This window comes from Sinocyclocheilus grahami, unplaced genomic scaffold (assembly GCF_001515645.1).
Source record: "Sinocyclocheilus grahami isolate Dianchi unplaced genomic scaffold, SAMN03320097.WGS_v1.1 scaffold307.1, whole genome shotgun sequence".
NCBI classification, from domain to species: Eukaryota; Metazoa; Chordata; class Actinopteri; order Cypriniformes; family Cyprinidae; genus Sinocyclocheilus; species Sinocyclocheilus grahami.
In genome coordinates, this window is record NW_015505486.1 from 1283010 (window position 1) to 1291011 (window position 8002).

At 37.9% G+C, this 8002-nt stretch overlaps 1 protein-coding gene across 1 annotated transcript in view; it reads left to right on the forward strand.

Annotated features, from left to right (window-relative positions):
• The first annotated feature begins 6357 nt into the window (after window positions 1-6357).
• LOC107601596 (protein shisa-6 homolog) overlaps window positions 6358-8002 on the forward strand; it is an 11891-nt gene continuing 10246 nt past the window's right edge. Inside the window, exon 1 of the mRNA XM_016293839.1 lies at window positions 6358-6375. The gene's annotated coding sequence lies outside the window, so the exon portion shown is untranslated. The remainder of the gene's footprint in view (window positions 6376-8002) is intronic.

Here is an 8002-nt window from a genome sequence, read left to right on the forward strand (position 1 = left end):
CATTTCATTACACCAATAATGTTATTTTTAGCAACATCATATGACCCCTTTAAACTAGCATCTAACAATGATCAAAAGTGTTTTTTTTTCTCTCTCTAACCTATGGTTCTCTAACAATAAAGGCTTAAGGCTGCTGTGTAATTTGCCCCCTGACTACGCATTTAAAGAATTTAGGGGAAGTATTTAAATAAGCTTGTGAATGTACTTAAAGAATGCAGAATCGAATCGTTAATCGAATCGAATTTAATTTAATTGTGAATCAAATCGAATTGAATCGTTCTGAATTTGCAAAAATCGTTCTTGAATCGAACCGAAAACCTATGAACCGTGAGTTGAATCGATTCGCTCTCTACCCAAAGATTCACAGCCCTACAAACTGGTGATTTGCACTGAAGGAGGGACCCGAGACAAATTTAGAGACGAGAATATCACTGAGCCTCGAGTACGGAGGGCACTTTTCACTCAAGACCACCTAGAAACCTCATAGCAACACACTACAACCCACTCAGAACCGCCTAGCAAACACCCAGAACATATTAGCATAAAGCCAGATGCATATGCTCAAACATATGGGTGAACTTGATGAAAAACATGTCCATGTTTCACTCTAAAATTAAACGGATAAATACATATATAAAAATAAGTTTTGTGTTAAGAAAATGAAGTTGTTTCTTTTATTAATTATTTTTTTTTTGCATATTGACAGGTGTTATTTTAGTATCATTGCTATAATATTATAGTTTTTGTTCATATTTTTGAATAGATTTTTTGTTTTCATTTGAATTTTAGTTAAGTTTTAGTATTTATAGTTTTTATTAAGTTTTAGTTTATTTATTTCTAGTTAACTTAGTATTTCAACTTAAAACTAGTTGAAATGAGAAAAATATGTTTTTATATATATTGCTTTATTTCAGCTAATGTTTATTTTATTGCAATTCATATTTTAATTTTAGTAATGCTAATAACCCTGATAGTGACAGTTTTGTGTTATTGTAATTTTATTTATCTTGTTGATTTATTATAATTTTTTTTAATTTTGTGTATTTGTAAATGGTTCTCTTGTTCAGCAAGACTTCTTGTTCAGCATTAAATGTATTTATTTATTTATTTACTTATTTATTTCATGTGATTTTGTTTGTTGAGCAAGGATGCAATTGATTGATTAATTGATGTCATTTGCATGAGATTCTTTTATTCTGCAAGGATGCATTTCTAGCTATTTCAAAGCTATTCCTATTAATTTATTTATGTAATTTGCAGTATTTTCAATGGTGAAATACTTGCTGGTCCTAAAAACTTTTTTTTTCCTTATGCAAAATATAATTTCTTCTTTCTTGGTTTAGTTATTAGGGTGAAACGTATTCAGCACAATCGTCCAGTCATTATAACAAAATAAGTCATCTTTTTTATGATAGGTATAGCTAATATGAAGTTACCGTTGTTCTATCACAGTGTAAGTAACCACATGGTGGAGAATTGATTTGTTGGAGAAGTTGTTTGAAAAGCTGATTTTCCTGTGAGGCGTTTTGTCAGACCGTCACTCATACTTTGAGCTGTGTGTTGTATTGAGATGAATAAATTCCCCAGAAGCGCTGCTCATGTTAATCAGGTCAGCAGGAGTGTGTTTCTGCAGTGGCCGCTCTGAGATCTCTCAGCGTTTGATTAACATCCACCAGCGGGTTTTTAAGTGTCTGCCGCACACAGGACACTTCAGAAAGTGCTTTGTTCCAGCCTTTGGGAATACTGTCACTGTCTGTTGAATAACTCTGCTTTTTTTATAGGTCCAGATTGATTTATGTGTTTGACTGAATTCAGTGAGTGATTCACACAATTTATATGACATATATTTAATATATGCAGCAGCACTGTATGTTTTATTAAAGGAATAGTTTCAACCCCATATCTTTCCTAACTTGTATTTTCACAAAAGGAGATGCTGTTCTTTTCCAGATGCTGTCAAGCTGTTGTCTTTCTCAGACAAAACAATCGTATGATTTCAGAGAACTTGTATCGCAGTGCACAAGTATTACTGACTACTTTTATGATGCAGTTCACCTAAAAATGACAATTTGTTTGAAATTGACTCCTCAGGTCATCCAAGATGTAGATGAGTTTGTCTCGTCATCAGATTTGGAGAAATGTAGCATTACATCACTTGCTCAGCAATGGATGCTCTGCAGTGAATGGGTGCCGTCAGAATGAGAGTCCAAACAGCTGATAAAAACATCACAATAATCCACAAGTAATCCACACCACTCCAGTCCATCAGCTAATGTCTTGTGAAGAGAAAAACTGTGTGTTTGTAAGAAACGAATCCATCATTACAGTAATTTAACTGTAAACCGTTGCTTCTGGTTAAAATACGAGTCCTCTATTCATAATAATGCTTTCTCCAGTGAAAAGGTCATGTTGTCTGAAACCAAGAGAGAAATATGCACAGATCAAGCACTGTAAATTTGTTTGAAATTGACTCCTCAGGTCATCCAAGATGTAGATGAGTTTGTCTCTTCATCAGATTTGGAGAAATGTAGCATTACATCACTTGCTCAGCAATGGATGCTCTGCAGTGAATGGGTGCCGTCAGAATGAGAGTCCAAACAGCTGATAAAAACATCACAATAATCCACAAGTAATCCACACCACTCCAGTCCATCAGCTAATGTCTTGTGAAGAGAAAAACTGTGTGTTTGTAAGAAACGAATCCATCATTACAGTAATTTAACTGTAAACCGTTGCTTCTGGTTAAAATACGAGTCCTCTATTCATAATAATGCTTTCTCCAGTGAAAAGGTCATGTTGTCTGAAACCAAGAGAGAAATATGCACAGATCAAGCACTGTTTAAAAGCCAAAACTGTCCAAAACTGATATAAACAAATATGTCAGTGGATTTTGATGTGAGAGGAAAAAAGGAGATTTACCTTTTCACCAGAGTAAGTGTTATTATGGATTATGGACTCATATTATGACCTGAATTGACAGTTTAAAATTAAAAACCCATTGCTTATGGATTTATTTCTTACAAACACACAGCTTTTCACCTCACAAGACATTAACTGATGGACTGTGGATTACTTGTGGATTATTGTGTTGTTTTTATCAGCTGTTAGGACTCTCATTCTGACGGCACCCATTCACTGCAGAGGATCCACTGCTGAGCAAGTGATGTAATGCTACATTTCTCCAAATCTGTTCTGATGCAGAAACAAACTCATCTGCATCTTGGGTGGCCTGAGGGTGAGTGCATTTTCGGCCATTTATTTTTTTTGGATGAACTATTCCTTTAAGCAGTATTTATCAAAAATGCGTTTGCAACTAAAGCATCTGTTAACCCTCTTCTGCAGTCGTGATTCTACTGTAAAAGTTTTGAAATTAAAATGCTAATTCTCGTTTCTCAGCATGATCGTATAATGAATTCACACCCCTGTGAATCTGACCTAGCGGCGTGTGTCTCGCATAACTGAATAAGAGGGCAAGGGTTGTGACCTCTGTCAGCATTCAGCCTCTGTTTAGGAGACAAGAGGATGTAGAAATAACTTCCAGCGCTTGAGGGGCTCTTTGACATTTCGTTTTGACACCAGACCTGGGAAACTTCATCAAAAAATGTAAATTCAGAGAATGTATCACTTAAAGGCATAGTGTGTCACATATAAGAGCACATTTTGTAATTGATGTCTGGTGGAGGGGAACTCTTCCTTTAAAGGTCCAGGATTCTTTTTTTATGGTTCTATGTTTTGCTGAGTGCTATAACATTGGTCTAGGATGTGTCACTATGCAACAGTTTTTTTTTGGTAGTGTCACTAAATGATCAAAAATCATAAGCCATGATTTGATTATTCAGCAACTAAAAACAGAACAACAACAAAATGTTTATAGACAGGCCTACCATATAGGCCTTTTTAATTTTTTTATTCATTAATTTTTTTAACTGGCAAATTCCCAGGGAAAAACTACACTGTCCATCAGGGTTGGGCAAAATTCAGATTCATTAGTGTGATAATGCACATGAAGTTACATGGTGATGACTAGAAAATGAGTTTATTAAATTCCATTTCACAGAAATTCAACACAGATTGAATGTCTGTCTCTCTATCTAGTCTTTACAAACTTTGCTTTTCTGGTTTAAAAGGACAGTTACATGAATTTATTTTGATGAATTTCAATTCTGCATTCTGTTTGCTGCCTCAATTTTAATTGAAATCCAATTCAGGAATTGATAAACAGGTCAAAAGTTTTTTTTATGTTTTTGAAAAAAGTATCTTCTGCTCACCAAGGCTGCATTTAGTTGATCATAATTACAGTAAATACAGCAACATTTTTAAATATTATTACAATTTAAAATAACTGTTTTCTATTCGAATATATTTTAAAATTTAATTAATTTATGTGATCAAAACTGAATTTTCAGCATCATTACTCCAGTCTTCTGTAACACATGATTCTTCAGAAATCATTCGAATATGCCGATTTGCTGCTCAAGAAACATTTCTGATTATAAGCAATGTTGAAAACAATTGCTCTGCTTCATATTTTTTGGAAACTGTGATACATTTTATTTTTCAGGATTCTTTAATGAAGAGAAAGTTCAAAAGAACAGCATTCATTTGAAATATAGAAACCTTTTATAGCATTATAAATGTCTTTACTGTCACTTGATCAATCCAATGCATCCTTACTGTATAAAGGTATTCAAAATCTGTCATTATTTCAAACATTTGACCATTAGTGTGTATGTACGTCAGTGTTTTCCAATGAAAATAAGTTAAATTATTTAGAATGGCTAAAAGTCAATGTTTAAGTTGTACCTATTTTTGATTATCTGCCATTCTTCATGGGATTTTAGTTCCGCGTTTTACAATTTTCCTATTCTGTTTGCTTCAAAAAGTGATGTTGTGATTTATCATAGAGCTGGGTTAGTGTGTCTCAACATTTACAACTTCTTGTTGAAGAATGTTTCGGAAATATTTTGTAACATTATAAACGTCTTTAAATAATACAAATATTATTATTATTATTACTTTAATCTTTCCGTATCACAGTTTATGAAGCAGCACAACTGTTATCAGCATTGATGGTAATAAGAAATATTGAGCAGCAAATCAGCATATTAGAATGATTTCTGAAGGATCATGTGACACTGAAGACTGGAGTAATGATGCTGAAAATTCTGATTTCCATCACAGGTATAAATTACATTTTACAATATATTCACATAGCAAACAGTTGTTTTAAATTGTAATAATATTTCACAATTTTTGCTTTATTTTTAATTAAATAAATGAAGCTTTGCTGAGCAGAAGAGACTTATGTTGAAAACTTTTTACGAGTTGTATAAGCAACATGCACTTCTTTCTCAGAAAATGTACAAATCTGTTGTTTTCAGGCAGTCCTTGCATGAACTCTGAATCCCTGAGATCATATAGTTTAATTTCAGTTTCAAGAGTAAACGCTGATGTCTAGCAGAAATGGAGCAATATCGCTTTTATTAGTTTTTCGTTATTTGTTTAAAGGCTTAAAGCTGCAGTTATTACAGTGCACTTGTTGATTTGATCTTGCTTTGCCCTCTATATTAAAGATATCTTAATATCCTTCTAGATTTTGGTTCTTAACAAAGATTTCTTATGGCATCTTTATTTTTAAGGCCCAGTATTGTTCAATCCCAGAGATATGGGGATCACAATATGGCTCCAGGAGTAAATTGTAAACGTTTCCAGTTGTCAAAAACCAAATGTGGTCACTTTGCATACATCTGATAGATTTTTTTATTTTTTTTTTAAAGAGGACTGTCTGAAGAACAAATAATGTTATAACTAGAAATGTATCTAATTTCCTTCTGTCAAAGCAACTGCATGAATCATAACTGTCTGAGAGCCAACATTTTTTTTTCCAAAGTTTGCATGCATGTACCGCAAGCAGTATTAAAGATATCATAACAAGCTTTTAGATTTTGGTTATTAACACACACTTTTCTTTTGGTATCTTCATTTTTAAGGTCCTCTAAGGTTTAATCCCATGGATATGGGAATCTCAGTGTATCTCCATGGGCAAATTGTTACATTTCACATCAAATGTGGGTCACTTTTAATTTAGCTGATACTTATCGTATTTGACAAAATTGTCATTTTGACCACTGCCTACAAAATAGTGGATTACACAGTGAAAATTAATCTATGACGTTTAATATTTTGGCTTTCACTGCCATTTATGTTTGTCATTCTTCAGGGGAAAAAAAATTATTAGCTAGGGATGTTTCTGAAATTGGTTGACACAGAATGATCCTGCAATATGTGACACCGTGAATCAAAAGCATGCAAAAGAACATTACTGATTTTGTTTTTCTCACTTGGGTTTGTTAGGACACCGAATAGAGCACTACGGTAAGCAGTACACATGTTGTATATGTGTATGATTTCTCATTTCTTTGATGTCTGTGAATGTAGGGTGGACTCTGTATGTGTGCGGTCTATGTTTGTGTGCAGTTCTCTGTGTTGGTCTATACACTGCAAAAAAATATTTTCTTACTCAGTATTTTTGTCTTGTTGTCCAGTACAAATATCCCTTAAATCAAGATACTTTTACTTAAGACGCAAAATTACTTATTTAATTTTGATACATTTTTCAGAAAACAAGATAAGTAATTAAGCAAAACGAAAAGTAAATACCTACCAGTGGGGTAGGAAAAATAAACTTAATTCAAAGGGAAAACCAGTTTATTTTTCTCACCCCATTGCTGTCACAATTAACTCGGGGCGCAAGGAACGAGGAAACGAGGACTACTTGAATAACACAGTCTTTAATAATCCACAGGAAAACTGAGAACAAGGAGGACATTCAACAAGTAGACCTGACAAACAAGAACTGAAAGGACTAGGGCTTTTAAAGGCAGGATAATTGGGGAGGAACGAGACACACCTGGAATCAAATTAACACAATCAACATGAGGAACTGGGTCACTGGGGCAAAAACACACACAGAATAGTCCATAATCCTGACATAAACACGGAGGGAGGAGGCATGGAGGAGGAATGGCCACCGACTCCAGGGGGCCGACCAATGGCGGCGGAGCAGGTGGTGGAGGAGCCCGAGGCGGAGACGGAGAGCCAGAGCGATGGGGAGGATCAGGAGGTCCCAGCAGATGGTGCCTGGCGACCGACGCGGAGATGTGGATCCGGGAGGCGATGGTGGAGCCGGAGTGACAGAGGACTGAGGTGGAGACGAGAGGATGAAGTAGCCTGATGGACCCGGAGGGACGGGGCGAAGCCAGAGGAGTGGAGTCCCGAGGCGCAGGATGGTCGACGCCAGACCAAGGCGGAGCCGGAGGGACGAGGGAGCCTGGAGGAGCTTGTGGACTGTCGGGCCACGACAGAGAGGAGGGATATAGGAGCCATGGTGGAGCCGGCGGGTCAACGGGCCGAAGCAGAGTCCAGGCCTCGATGGCGGAGTCAAGGGAGACTCCAGCTACGGCGACGCTGGAGGATGGCAGTCCCGCGGGGCTCGCACCGAGCCCGAGGCGGAGACGGAGAGCCAGAGCGATGGGGAGGATCAGGAGGTCCCAGCAGATGGTGCCTGGCGACCGACGCGGAGATGTGGATCCGGGAGGCGATGGTGGAGCCGGAGTGACAGAGGACTGAGGTGGAGACGAGAGGATGAAGTAGCCTGATGGAGCCGGAGGGACGGGGCGAAGCCAGAGGAGTGGAGTCCCGAGGCGCAGGATGGTCGACGCCAGACCAAGGCGGAGCCGGAGGGACGAGGGAGCCTGGAGGAGCTTGTGGACTGTCGGGCCACGACAGAGAGGAGGGATATAGGAGCCATGGTGGAGCCGGCGGGTCAACGGGCCGAAGCAGAGTCCAGGCCTCGATGGCGGAGTCAAGGGAGACTCCAGCTACGGCGACGCTGGAGGATGGCAGTCCCGCGGGGCTCGCACCGCAATGATGGTGGGTTGAGGGCGAGCAGAGGGGCTGCCAGACGACAGCGGTGGAGGAGGCTGGACCGGGGGGGAGGGCG